The following is a 15,617-nucleotide window of genomic DNA, read 5'->3' as shown; positions in this document are numbered from 1 at the left end:
CGTAGATCTACTGCATCTCTGCATTTGTTTCCTATTGCTGCTGTGACACATTACCACAACTGCAGTGGCTTAAAGCAGCACAAATTTATCCTATTACAGTTCTGGACGTAAGATAAGTCTCGTCCAGCTGCTAGAGGCCACCTGCATTACTTGGTTCATGGCCCGTCCTCTGTCTTCAATTCCAGCAGCCTAGAAAGTTCACATGTCTGACTTATCACCTTCTCTGTCTCCCATACCCTCCTGCCTTCCTCTTATAAGACCCCCGTGATTACAATGGACCCATCCACAGAACCCACCATAATCTTCCCATTCAAGATCCTTAATTTAATCACATCTACAAAGTCTGTTTTGCGAGGCAAGCTAACACAGTCACATAATCACCCTGTGGGTGAGGGTGTGTACATTTTTGGAGGCCATTATTCTGTTCACCACAGCCTCTAATACCACGCTTTTTAGCTACTAGAGTTTCTAATAAGCTTTAGTATCTGAAAGAGTCAATTTCTCTTCATAACGTCTTTTTCCAAGATGAGCATGTTTTTAATGATATGAACTTAAAATGTGAGCCCATGATTGTGACTAAAATGTTAAATTACATCAACAGTGTATATGGTGTGCCTAGTGTGGGATCAATATAGTATCCAAAAAAATTATCTGCAGATATGTGTCTATAATCTGTCTATATAAATAAATTCTTAGGACACTTATTATCCACCAACAAGGCACTGAACCTGTACCTAAGTCTTAATTTAAATATTATTACAAATTACTCATAAAATAAAACATGTTACTGCCCACTTATTATTTGCTAGATACCAGGAATACAAGTAAGAAGTGGCCCTTGCCCTCAAGGCAAGTATTTTTCATTCTTAGGTTGTGACTTATTAGTGGGTTATAATATCAATTTGGTGAATCATTACTAGTATTTTGGAAAAAAGAAATGAACTAGATGGAAGCTATCAGAGTTCATCACACAAAGTGAAGATTAAGATGGTAGTGGGAAACTTTAACTGTAGGCATATGTTTGTGTGTATGTAGGTTGTAATGTAAAATGTCTTTGAGAGCTTATGGCCTGAGGGAGAATTAATCCTTTATAATAAAAGCCTAATATGCAAATCAACCAAATGGCAGAATGACCAGTCGGCGGGAGCGGAGCTGGCGAGCAGGTGGCACCAGGCCAGCCAAGGCAGGTGCCAGCAGGCAGAAGGAGGAGACGGTGACCGGCAGTGGCTGCAGGGCGATAGGGGCAGGGCCGTCCCTGATTGGCTCACCCGTCGCCTCCCACAGAGGGAGGCCAGACTGCGGCTTAGGCCTGCTCCCCGTGCCATCAGTCAGACATCCCTTGAGGGCTCCCAGACTGCGAGAGGGCACAGGCCAGGCTGAGGGATGCGCCCCCCTCAGTGCATGAATTTTTGTGCACCAGGCCTCTAGTAAGTAAATAAACAATACAAATTAATACGAGAAGTGCTTTCATCGATTAAACTGTAAACTGCATGAGGGCAGGAACCATCATTATTTCACTTGCCATTATTTCATCACAGCCTAGCCTAATGTCTGATATGTAATCAGCCCTCAGTTATTCTCAAATAAATGAGTGAACAAGGTGGGTCTAAGGTGCTAGGGCAGGGGTGGGCAACCTTTTTGTGAGTGCGTGCCAAAACCAGCAAAATCTCTGACTCAAAATTCTTCTACGTGCCAAACCTAATTTTTTGAGAACATGTTACGCCTACTTGATATCTCTTAAGGTGTACGTATGTGAAGAACCTTGAAGAAATAATAAAATTCATTTGAGCAACAAAAATACAGTATATGATGATGAAAAATACATTTATTTTTTAATGTATACATGTACACTGATAGTCCGACAGAAAACTTTATGACTCTGTTTGATATTATCAGTGGAACTTTTGCTGCTGCATCACTGATGACAGAGATTTTACATCAGCTTTACATTTTGTGACCTTCAGAGATATGCACGAGCTACTACTTTCATCCGTCAGGCTACTCCTATTACGAGACTTAACAAAATTCATCACTGAGAACAAAGATTCACAAGCGTATGTGGATGAAACCAAAACACTGGTCGGATCTAGGAAGGCAGGGAGAATTAAGGCAGAGGCATAGAAATTGCCCTTCCCCTCTCTCGTCAATCCATGTCTATGGTCTTTAAGATAACTTGTTATGTAAAATTATTTGTTTATCTAAGATGCACCTACACTGAATTTATCTGAAAAATAAAAAAGTTGATATTAAGAAAAAAATTGTAAGTGGAAGATTATAAGAGAGGGTTTCCCGTGCCAGCAAAAGTTACTGGCGTGCCATGTTTGGCATGTGTGCCAGGAGTTGCCCACCCCTGTGCTAGGGAAAGCACTAGAGCAGTGGTTCTCAACCTTCTGGCCCTTTAAATACAGTTCCTTATGTTGTGACCCAACCATAAAATTATTTTCGTTGCTACTTCATAACTGTAATGTTGCTACTGTTATGAATCGTAATGTAAATATCTGATATGCAGGATGGTCTTAGGCGACCCCCGTGAAAGGGTCATTGGCCCGCCAAAGGGGTCACGACCCACAGGTTGAGAACCGCTGCATTAGAGTGTGATAACTGTAGGGCATGTCTTTCTTTCTGTTTTTACAAGCATATCAGAATCTACACATGTAAATTAGCACAGTCCTCCAACTTAGTGATTTGGGGAAGCTATCTGTTTTTCCAACAACTTGGCTATTTCTCAAATATTGTCAACTCCACCTCATCTCGTCTCTGCCACCCAGGTTCTTGTCTGGGAAGTTGCTGTTCCTTTTGAGTACTCTGCCAACCCAACCCTTATTCTGAACCCTGGTTGAAGCAGGACCTCCAACCCCACCAGCAGGAGTGAGCAGTTGGCTTAGTCAAGTGCCTTCTCTGGCCTGGCACTATGCCAGGATCTGGGTTTGCAAGGTGAATACAACAGAGCCCTGCCCCTAAGGACTTGCAGGCTAGTGGAGAAGTCACTGATGGAGAAGCCTGTAACCTGTTCTCCCTCTCTTTGTAAGGGGTAAAATGTCCAAGTGTTCATGGAGCTGAGAGCAAGTACCAGGAGACCTGTTTGTATGGGCACACACTCCAGTTCCTGATACACCTGTAAAGTTGTCCTGGAGCTCCTCTGGTTGTTGACAGTTTGGCTGAACTCCAACCCAAGAGAACCTGGGTAAATACTGTGAGTGTGGAGCAAGTCAAGTTTACCCCAATGGGCAGCCCCAGTGCCTCTGTTTTATAGATCCTACAAAATGGAAGCAATGTGAAACTGCAGTTTTTGAAAGAGCAAAAACATCCAAGTGTCTTTGAAACAATTCCCTTATTTACAAATGATAGATTTAACTTCGGTCTGAATTATTTTGGTATCAATGACACCCAACCAATTATGCCAGATCAATTTAGTGGATAAAAGGAGCTTTCAAATTATTGAGAATTTGTTGTTGTTGTTGTTTTGTGGACATCTTATTGGCTTTATACTAACACTAGAGGACCTGTGCACGACATTCGTGCACTGGGGGCAGTGGGGGTTCCTCAGCCTGGCCTGCACACTCTTGCAGTCCAGGACTCCTTGGGGGATGTCCCCTCAGGGAGCGGGCCTAAGCCGGCAGTTGGACATCCCCCAAGGGGGTCCTTAGTGCTGCTGTGGAGGCAAGAGAAGCTCCCACTGCTGCGCTTGCCAGCCATAAGCCTGGCTTCTAGCTGAGTGACCACCAGGGGGAAGCTCCTGCATTGACCGTCTGCCCCCCGGTGGTCAGTGCACGTCATAGTGACCGGTCATTCTGCCGTTTGGTCAATTTGCATACAGTGGGGCCTTGACTTACGAGTGTCCCGACTAACGAGTTTTTTGAGATACCAGCTATCTCTCGGCCGATTTTTTGCATTGAGTTGATAGAGTAATTTGAGTTAATGAGCTCCTTAACGAGCTCGGTCTCATAATGAATTAAACTCATAAGTCAAGGCCCCACTGTATTAGCCTTTTATTATATAGGATTCTAGAAATAAGTACTTAGATTGTTGCATCCCCAAAATAATCTGTATCACATTTATGAGAAACTCTGCTGCATATAGCTGAAGCAAAGGGATTAATTTAAATGGTCTCCAGCCACAAAGAGGAGAGAAGGTTGCATAGTTGTTAAGAGTACACTGGGGCTGCCCTGCCAGGGTTCAAATCCCCTCTCTGACACTATCTGTGTGATATTGGGCAAGCTTGCTTACTTGTCATGGGCTGAATCATGTGCCCCATAATTCATATGTTGAAGTCCTAATCTGTAGTGATTATTTGGAGATGAAGTCTTTAAATAAATGAGATTATGCCCTGGCTGGTATGGCTCAGTTGGTTAGAGCGTCATCCTGTGCACCAAAGAATTGTGGGTTTGATTCCCTGTCAAGGCAGATACCCAGGTTTTGGGTTTGATCCCTGTTTGGGAGGCAACTGATCGATGTTTCTCACATCGATGTTTCTCTCTCTCCTTCTCTCCAGCTCCCTTTCTCTCACTCTAGAATCAATGAAACACATATCCTTTGGTGAGGATTTAAAAACAAAAAAAGAAATGAGATAACTAGGATGGACCCAAATAAAGTATGGCTGGTGTCCTTATAAGAAGAAATTTAGATACAGACACGCACAGAGAGAAAACCATGTAAACACACAACAAGGAGGTGGTCCTCTGGAAGCTGAGCGAGACCTCAGAAGAAAGCAAACTGCCAGCACTGTGACTCTGGACTTCCAACCTCCAGAGCTTGGAGAAAATAAATTCGTTTTGTCTAAGCCGCCCAGATAGTGGTACTTTGTATGGCAGCCCGAGCAGAATAATACAAACTCAAACTCTCTGTGCTTGTTTCTCCATCCATAGAATGGGAATAATGCTTTACTTCAAAGGACTGACGATCAAGGGAACTAGCAAACATAAAGCACCCAGAGCTGTCCTGGCCCAGAGTAAGACTGGTCCGTATTAGTAGCTGTTATCACTGATCAGACGCTTACCATGTGCCAAGCCTATTAAGTGCACTGTTGAATGGTTCACTTCCTACCTCCCCTATGAGCAAGTATTAGTATCCCCATTTTGCAGATAAGGAAACTTGAATTTAGAGGTTCCGACAAACCTAATCACATTTAATATTGACCTTTCTATGGAGGTATAAACATCAAAAAGTGCTATACATAAATGCAAGCAACTCAAGTTAGTAAAGGTAAAACAGTGTGATGTCAGCAGCCAGCATGGAGAGAGCAGAAGCCAAGTAGAGAAAGGACAGGAATGAGAATCTACTGGTGGCCACCTTTGCATTTGAATGTCATGAACTCTGTGTTGGCGGCCAAGAAGAGCCATAGAAAGAGATGTGATTATCCATATGCTTTATAAAGACCACAAAAATGATAAAGTAGCATAGGCTGGGGGGTATGGGAAGCGTAATGGTGGGGAGACCAGTTTCAGACCCTCATAATAACCCACAGAGTTAAAGTATTTCAGCCAGGGTGGAAATTGTTGATACAAAAGAGAACAGAGATGCTTGAGACTAAGTAGGCAGAAGCAAAATGACACAATCATTTGTTACATGATTCAGGTGGAACCCAGGTTTCTGGCTCAGCCAACTGGCTGGATGGGTAGTAGTGCCAGTCACCGAGATCAGGAGCACAAAATTAGGGTCTAGGTTTGACAGAGATGATGATGAATCCAGTTTAGAAGAAATTGAACTTGAGGTACCTGTGAGATTCTAGGTGGGACGATCCAAAAGTCAATTAAACATACAGGCCTGCAGCTCGGGCCTCCAGCATGCACTGGAGTTGGGGATTTGAGATGGCAGCACAGATTGTGAGGACAATATCTGGAGAGAGAAATAAAGGAAAACATCCTGGGGAGTGAGACCCAACATTCGGGAACAGGTCCTTATAGTAGACCAGTCAGGGTGAAGAGAGAATAGGGTCCCAGGCCCCAAAGGAGGAGAGCTTGTCAAGGCTGTCGGGGATTGATGGTGCCATGTGCCACAGAGCTGAGTGAGCTGTGGGAGGAGAAGTGTGCCAGGGGTTGGGAGTTTAATACTCATTCATGACCTTTACCAAACAGTTTCAAGGAAGAGGTGGGGTGGAAGGCAGATGACAATGAATTGAAGATGGAATGGGGAGTCCAGACAGAGTGAAGACAGGTCACAAGGAGCTTAGTTGTTTAAGGAAAGTGAGAGAAATAGACAGGATCAAGGTAAGCTTTGGTTAGAATATAGTTCTAACAATGCTAGCTCATGGGATTCAAGTCCCCAGGGGAGTCCATTAATAGTCCCTTTCTAAAAATCATAGTTAATAAATGCTAACCCAAGGTAACCATTTGGTAAAGGAATAATCCATGCTTCACTAGCTCCCCCATGATTTTGGAGTGTCCTAAAGGGTTGTGCTAGCTCCACTGATTGCCCACTCAACAGCTGTTGTCCTCCCTTTCTTGCTAATAGGACTCAATTGTATGGTGTGGCAATTTGCCCAGCCCATAGTATAAGCTGTGATTGTTCCAAGACAATTAATGCAATGCTGTTTCCCTTTGCCAGGAACTGGTCTGGGTGTGTGTATGACCCAGTCCTGGCCGATGGGAAATTTGCTGAGGGCTTCTAGAAAAGGTTGCTCCCTTGCCCCAAACCTACAAAAGGAGACAAAAGTGGAGAAAGCCCTTTTTTTCACCCCTCACCTTCCATTCTGTTTAGGACAAACATACTTATAAGGAAGTCCAACAAAGTTCTGATTTTGCCAAAAGTGATTTCTTTGAAGCAGACATAGAAAAATAAAATTTTAATTTCAAAAATCAAATTAGATGTTCCTGCTTTGCACATATCCTAAGCAGATTTTTAATTAGTTTATTAGACAACCAAACACTGACCTTGAGCAAATTATTTGACTTGTATGAGCCTCAGTGTCCTCACTGGGATCCTGGAGAATAGCTACTAAAGCCTGTGGTGAGAACTAAGACAGCATGTGTAAAACGCCCAGTATATAAACGATGTGCCTGGTCCTATTTTCACGTGGGTTATTTGCACATCCCCTCACCCTCTACTCCTACACCCTCCCAGGAGAAACTAGGAGTGGCCATGGGCAAATTGCTGAGAGCCAAGCCCCTCCCTATGGGTCTCTGAGAGACCTGGACCCTACCCTTCACAGCTCCCGGTCACCCACTGGCTGCCAGTTCCATGGCAGTTTTCTTCCAGGTCACACACAGCCTGCTGACTTCCTCCTGTGGTCTGCCCGGCTGACCACATCCCCACACTGTCCGGGGCTGTTAGCCTGTTGAGCCCACAGACAGAGTGCCCAGGCCTTGGACCCCTCCCGCACCAGACCTGTGGCAGCCCGAGTTCCCCAGCTTATGACCCTGCCCACTGCCCAGGCGGCCAATTTTCCTTTGCCTCACCCTGGGCCTGTATTACAGTAGGTGCCAGGGAGCCACCCCACTTCTGACCAATAAGCCACAGAATAAACCCTGTGGCCAGAAAACAACATCAACTGAACCCATCCTCTGGGCCACTTTGATATTCCCTGGTGGCAAGACAACAGGGTGTCTCTGTCCGTCTGTCTCTCTGTCTTTCATCCTCAGCTTGGAAAGACAGTGCTGCCTAGTGAGGAGAATGTGCACTTTGAGCGAAGACAATTATGCAAATCCCAGTTTCAGCACTTAATAACGATTTTAGTCCCACCAAGCTCTTTACCTTTTTAAATCATAACAATAATAATAATAGTTACTAATATTTATTGAGTGTTTATTTCTCTGATAAACACTTTACAGTGTCCCAAAAATATATATGCACTTTGAATAATTTTAAAAGCAGTGTTTATTAAAATACATTTCATTTTCAAAAGGTAATAGAATCAGCTGTTACACTGTATAAACTTTTTGGGGGACACTCTATATTATATCAATTCTCTCTGTTATTATTTTGGGGTGATTTTATTATTCCCCCATTTTACAGATGAGGAGCCTGAGACATAGAGAGTTAAGTAACTTGCCAAAAGTCGGAAGGAGTGGATAGAGGAGCTAGATCTGCTTGATTCTGGAGGCCAGACTCTTTGGGACTCAACTTCCTTATCTGAGCAATATGCACAATAATAACAACCTCATAGAACTGATCAAGAATTAGATATATAACTTCTATATGGTCCCTAATAGATGCCTGGAGATGCTAGTTCCCATCCGGCTCTCCTCCTTGCTAACGGAATCAACACAGACCATGTGCTCTCAATAAAGATTTGTCCCCGAGGCAGACATTCCCTCAGATGAACTGATTTGCAGGAATTGCTGTGGTTGCTTTTGGGGATCCTTCATCAGCCCTTTTGGAGGAGTTCTTGCAGATGTCAGTCCCTTTTCAGTTCAGCTCAGGGACACACGGAAGCACCATAGGCTGTTTTTACATCCTAGCACTCTGACAACTTTCAACACCAACCTATTCTCCACCTCTCCAGGCATCAACTGGGTGCCCTGCTATGTAACTCAATTCTGACACGAACTACCTTACGTTACTGTCAGACCCCCCAGGTTACGGGCTCAGTCCCACAAGACTCCCCCCACTTCAGACACCAGTTGCAAGTCACCCGCCTTCTACAACTGGCTGTAAGTAGGGGGTTTCCACGACCTCATATCCTTGGATTTCATAATTTGCTAGAATGGCTCGAAACTCAGGAAGACAGTTCACCTACTATTACTGGTTTATTTAAAGGTTACGACTCAGGAACAGCCGAATGAACAGATGCATAGGACAAGGTACCGTGTGGGGGGTTTTATGGAGGTTTCATTTTGTAGGCCTGATTGGCTAAATCATTGACCAATGGTGATTAACTGACTCTCCAGCCCTTCTCTCCTCCCCAGAGACCCAGGGGTGGGGCCGGGAGTTCCAACCCTCTAATCACAAGGTTGGTCTTTCAGGCCCCATCCTGAAGCTAACTAGAGGTTTGTCACTCCAGAGTCATCTTAGGAGTGTACCAAAGGCATCCTCACCACTCAGGAGATTTCAAGGACTTTAGAAGCTCTTGTGCCAGGAACTGGGGACAAAGACCAAATATATATTTATTATATGTCAACATCGCACAGCAACCCTGCTGCTGAGAATGGTGTCTGCCAGGAACACACTTTCCTCAGGGACAGCCAATCTGAGTGGGGCGGGGGATACAGGCTCCTTAGTCAGGTCAAGGGGAATTTAGATACCAGTCTTGTGTGAAGTTCCGAGTTGACTCAAGCCTGTAATTTAGAACCACACATAAAAACTACTTTTTTGAGAAAGACTCAAAATTACTGAAATGAAGCTTCTTTCTTTCCATAATGTGAGAGCAAAGAGCTCCCAGACCCACCCCCACTCTGGCCTCCTCCGCCTTCTCTTACAATCACTGAGAAGTTTGTTCCCCTCCCCTCCCCCCTCATTCATGGCTTTCCTGGCACTGCTATGAATAGCATAATTTGGAGTGGGTTTTTTTTCTTTCTCTTTTGGTCCACATGAATGGTCTGTGGGTTTATTTCTTCCCAGATGTTTTTTCTTAACCTGCCTGTTGTAAGAAACCCAGAATTATTTTTAAATGTAATTTCGGAGCTTCCAAATAAAACAAATATCTTGCCTGTGGGTGCCTAAGTTACAAGCTCTTGCTTGGTCATGGGGAGAACAGAAGATAGAAGGCAAAAGGGGGGTGGGGGCTCTGAGGACAAAGTGAGGCAGGCTCTGAGGCTGACCCCCTGGGCTGGCCTGTCTTCCCCTTTTCCTTTCCCACTTCTTAGGCGTGATTATGGACTGAATGTGCTGCTTCCCAGTTTGTATGTTGAAGCCCTAATCCCCATATGACTGTACTGTATTGGAGATGGGAGCTCTAAGGAGGTTATAAGATTGGGGTCCGGATCCTATAGAATGATAAGTGTCCTTATAAGAAGCTCCTTTTCTCCACACACACTCAGAGGAAAGGCCATGTGAGGACAGAGTGGCCGTCTGCAAGCCAGGCAGAGAGCTCTCCTCAGAAACAGCCCTGTGGGACCCTGATCTGGGACTTCCAGCCCCCAGAATTGTGTGAAAATAGGTTCCATTGTTCAAGCCACACAGCCCGTGGCAGTTGTTATAGCAGCCGTAGCTGAGTAATGCAGGCGCCAACCCCAGTGCCCTCTGGCTGCCCTGGGTGCCCTACTTCCATCCCATGAAATACACCACCCAGGTCTTCTGTTGAATTTTGTTGGCATCCTTTTCCTCCAAAGCTAATCTGATAGAGTGACTCCTACATTACCAAGGACCCTTAATGCCTTAAGGCTTAACCCATTGGTTCTCAACTCTGGCTGCGCATTAGAATCAGCTGAAGAACTCATTAAAATATACATTCCTAAGCCCCACCCACCCCACATCAGGGGTTATGCCTGGAAACTGCATTTTTTATTATAAAGGTAGCAGGTGATCATAGATTTTGTGGTTGATGTAAACATTACAGAGCTGTTTTAAGTGAAAAGTAAAAAGTCCTTCACTCCTCAGGAGCTAGCACCAGTTACAGTGTTGTATGTCTCTTTTTAGAAGTTGCCTGTGTACATATTGCCAAACCATGTGTTTATTTCTTATCAAATGTCATCAAATGATCACACTTGCTTTCTTCATTTTCAATAGACCTTGGAGAACTTTCCACATCACTGCAAACTGAGCACTCTCAACCTCCCTAAGATTAGCCTTGCATCGCACCCTGTGGATGGCGCTGCGGAGGGCCTGCTGGAGCAGTGACTCCCAGGGGAGGGAAGCGGAGCCACTACTGCCTGGGGTGTCTCCTAACTTCAAGAACCTTAGGTCTCGTGTTGCTTTTCTTTAGCACCCGTTTTGCCTGGGAGCTAATCTGAATGGTTGCCTATATGATACCACCACAGCACCCTAGCACCAAGACAGCACACTCCTCTCAGGTAACACACTGAAAACACCTGTGTAAACTGCAGGAAACCTCAGACACACCCTGGCTCTCTGACATGTTTCCTTCCGGTGCATATGGCCTTGGGTGCTATAGGAGGTGAGGGTCACCTGGACCATTCCTCAGTGGAAACAGAGGAAAGAGGAGGCACATCTCAGGGGGGCTGTTTGGAGAACAAACCTAGGACTTCACAAAGACAGAAAGACTGGAGTATGCGTGCAATTTGATTTCTTAGATAATTCAACTAATAATCTGGCTTCTCACTGTGCCAGAGGGGTTCCTCTGAATTGTTGGCCTGTTTTCACCATCCTTTCCCACATGGAGAGGAAAGCTCCCTCTGGTCCTGGTTCTGCCACTACACTGGGGCGGATGTTAGGTAGGTCTTTTAACCTGACTGGCTTCCGTTTCTTCATCTATGACATAGCATGATCATACACAAACCATAGAGGAATGTTTTTTAAAATAGCAAGTGAATTTAATTACCTGGAAAATAGGTGGAATTCCATTTCGCAGCGGGGTGCCTCCTGTTCACACTGTTATATCCTGACTTGAGTAGCGCTCTTCCAACCTCTCTTTAGTGTAGGACTCAGAGCATCACGTTGGACCTTGATGGTGTGAGCTTGCTTTCTTCCAGAACTACCACCAGCCTGCCACTTATTTCAAGAGGATATGGTCCAGTTTAATGCATTGCAATACTAATTACGTCTAATATGTACTTGAGCTTCAATCGTGCACTATGGATGGTGTTTTGGAAAGCATATGGGTTTTTCAGGAAGTGATACCTGGATTTGAATTGCCTTATAGGGATTTGGTTGCAAATAGAAGTGAAAGCGGAATGTGTGTGAGGAGCAGTGGGTAAGTCACAGAATCACTGGGTGGCGGGAGGCCCTGGCTGGGATGGGACTCTCAGGAAGAGTGGCACAGTCAAGAGGCTGCCTGGGAGGCACCAGATTGGTGGGGGAGCACTTGTTGCTGCCCTGCAGGGCCCTCATAGAAATCCTAACTGACTGTGTGCCTGGGCTTGTCTCCCCCAAGGGTCATAGTTTGGAGGGACCAGGAACTGGGAAGAGGAACGATCTTCCCCTCCAGCTTGGTTTCCGTAGTAGGCCATGGACCCTCTTCTAGATGTTCTTCCCAAATAAGACGTGTAAATGCAATTGGACATCTTTGTGCAAAGGAAAAGAACCTTGATTCTTACCTTGTTTCATATACAAAAATTAAGTCGGGTGAGACCATCGACCTAAATATATCCACATGCTAAGCAGCCAAAATGACAAATGCTCAGCACACGGCTCTGTTACCTCCTACCGCCAGCCAGGTGACCTTCGGGACGTGAGGAGGGGGATAATGCCCATCTCCAGCGGCTGTGTGGTTCAGTGGGAACATGGAAGACCTTGGCCCAGGGCCTGCTGCCCCCCACCCCTCTGTGTAGCGATGTTCCCTGAGCCGGACCTGAAGCTTGGGCGTGTCTGGATTCCTGGGCATGTCTGCTGTCAGTGGCACTGCCCGTGTCCAGGTGTCACTCTGCTGGGAGTGAGGGGTGGGTGTCTGAGGGGACATTTTGACACCTCTTGGTTTTTGTAGCTTTGAGAACCCTGAACTTTAACTTCCCTGGGTAGCTGTAGGGAGGGCCGCTCAGGCTCTTGAGAAGCTTATGTGGGGGTTCTGAGACCTCAGGAGTTCCCAAAAATACCTCTGGCAAAGCTAATGTGGGGTGGGGGGAGCTGGAAGCCCTGTGTCAGCAGGTAGGAGGCATGAGTCGTGACATCTGTTAGTGTGGATTCCCCTGTTCTTCCGGCTGCGGGAGCCTGAGATGACGTGGGACACATGCACTGTTCAGGGGATTCCCATCCCATCCCTGCGAGGTCTGTGGAGCAGGTCCCAGTGGGCTCATTTTCCCCTGGAGGAAGCAATGGAGACTGATGAACTAAAGATGTGCTGAGGCTGCTCAGCTCGGGCCGAGGGGCTTGCTTTCCTGATCTGAGCCCTGCATCCTTCCCACCATCCACTTCTTTCTGTGGTGGCACCTCCAACATTTAGCACCTGGATATTCTTAGCTAACAATGGACACATAAATAAACTCAGGGCCACTTCCCCCCGTTTCCGCACAGATCCACTGCAGATGGCAGACCTCTTTCTCTGAATGCTGCATGGAAAGCAGCATTTCCCAGAGAGAGAATTTCAGCAGTAATCACCATGGAGCTGCAGAAACTAGCCTTGCAGGGGACGCCATGTCCTTCAGCGACGATGGGCAGCCGGGGCTCACAGTTGGGGACCCCTAGTGTTGGGAAGTCAGAGCTGCCCTTCCTGGGCATGGCTGAGGGCTCTGCTGTGCCAGGAACAGCTGTTTGCCCTCAGTCCCCAGGGAGAGCACCATCTGCCGTCCCTGCAGAAACTAGACCGAAGCTCTGAGTGCTTTAGGAGTAGCAGGCTCCTGCCCTGGCCCCGTGGCCCATGCAGAGGTAGGGGAGGGGGTTGCTGCCCGTAAGGCCTGGTCCAGAATTCTCCAGACATTTACTGAGCCAATGAGGAGGATCGAACGTACACCCAGGAGGAAAGAAGAGATCCGAGGCTGAGAGACTCGGGCTGCTTCTCGTTGGGCTGGAAGGTTGTAATAGGATTGGGTACAGGGCGCAATGGCAAGAGCCCGGAGGGAGGAGGGTTATGGTGAAGAGCCTCTCTCCTAGCACCCCTGTGCCCAGTGGAGGTAGAGGATCAATGACTGCTTGTTGAAGTAATTACTGTAATAGTTTAGCAACCAAGGACAGTGTTTGGGCTGGAGTGGCTCCTGAAAGGGGCTTCAGTGGACAGGGTGGGGCTGTAAGGTCAATGTGGTGGAGCCCTTTTGGGCCTTCAAACTCCATTGTTAAGGCCTGTCTGCCTCCAAGCCCAGGTGGCTTCCCCTCCGCTGTTTTTCTCTCTGCAATAGGGGAAAGCAGGCCTCCCACAAAGTGCGTGCACCCTCGCGGATGATTGTGCCTTAACACTTGTCAGCCAAAAAGGGCCAAGTAGGCATTTGTCTAATGCTATGCAATTAGGCTAGAAAGCATGTTGTTTTTTTAAATCTTTATTGTTGAAAGTATTACGTATATCCTCTTTTTTTCTCCCATTGACCCCTTCTAGCCTGCCCCGCCCCCCCACCCCAGGCCTCCATCACCCCATTGTCTGTGTCCATGGCTTATGCATATATGCATACAAGTTCTTTGGTTGATCTCTTCCTACTCACCTACCCCATACACCTCGTCTTCTCTCTGAGGTTCCACAGTCTGTTCCATGCTTCTATGTCTCTGGATCTATTTTGTTCATGAGTTTATTTTGTTCATTAGATTCCACCTATGAGTGAGATCATGTGATATTTGACTTTCTCTGACTGGCTTATTTCACTTACCATAATACTCTCCAGGTCCCTCCATGCTGTCTCAAAGGGTAAAAGATCCTTCTTTTTTACTGCAACATAGTATTCCATGGTGTAAAAGTACCACAGCTTTTTTATCCACTCATCTACTGATGGACACTTGGGCTGTTTCCAGATCTTAACTATTGTGAATTCTGCTGCTATGAACATATGGGTATATACAATCTTTCTGATTGGTGTTTCAGGAGTCTTAGAATATATTCCTAGAAGTGGGATGGATCACGGGTCAAATGGAAATTCCATATTAAATTTTCTGAGGAAACTCCATATTGTTTTCCATAATAGCTGCACCAGTCTGCATTCCCACCAGCAGTATACTTGGGTTCCCTTGAGATGGTAGCCATTCTGACAGGAGTGAGGTGATACTTCCTTGTTGTTTTAATTTGCATCTCTCTGATGACCAGTGGCTTTGAGCCTATTTTTATATGTCTCTTAGCCATCTGTATGTCCACTTGGGAGAAGTGTCTACTTAGGTCCTTTGCCCATTTTTTGTTGTTCTTGTTAATCCTCACCCAAGGATATTTTTCCATTGATTTTTAAAAATAAATATTTTATTGATTTTTTACAGAGAGGAAGGGAGAGGGATAGAGAGTTAGAAACATCGATGAGAGAGAAACATCGATCAGCTGCCTCCTGCACACTCCTCATTGGGGATGTGCCCGCAACCAATGTACATGCCCTTGATCAGAATCAAACCTGGGACCCTTCAGTCTGCAAGCCGACGCTCCATCCACTGAGCCAAATCAGTTAGGGCTCCATTGATTTTTGAGAGAGTGGAAGGGGGAGGGAGAGACACAGAGAGAGAAACATCGATGTAAGAGAGACACATCGATTGGTTGCCTCCTGTAAGCACCTCAACCAGGACCAGGGATCAAGCCTGCAATGGAGGTAAGTACTCTTGACCAGAATCAAACCCAGGACCCTTCAGGCCAATGCTCTATCCACTGAGCAAAACCAGCTAGGGCCTTTGCCAATTTTTTAATTAGATTATTTGTCTTCCTTTTGTTAAGTTGTATGCGGTTCTTATATATTTTGGATATTAACCCTTTATCAGATGTATCATTGCCAAATATGTTCTCCCATACAGTGGGCTCCCTTTTGATTTTGTTGATGGTTTTGCTTTGCTGTGCAGAAGCCTTTTTTTTTGATGTAGTTCCATTTGTTTATTTTCTCCTTAGTTCCCTTTGCCCTAGGAGATGTATCTGTAAGCATATTGCTATGAGAGATGTCTGAGATTTTGTTGCCTATGGTTTCTTCTAGGATTTTTCTGGTTTCATGTCTTACATTTAAGTCTTTTATCTGTTTTGAGTT

This window comes from Myotis yumanensis, unplaced genomic scaffold (genome assembly GCF_028538775.1).
Source record: "Myotis yumanensis isolate MYYU_CA2020_CCGP unplaced genomic scaffold, mMyoYum1.0.hap1 SCAF_8, whole genome shotgun sequence".
Lineage (NCBI taxonomy): Eukaryota > Metazoa > Chordata > Mammalia > Chiroptera > Vespertilionidae > Myotis > Myotis yumanensis.
The sequence above is the reverse complement of the archived record's forward strand: the minus strand, read 5'-3'. Positions refer to the sequence as shown.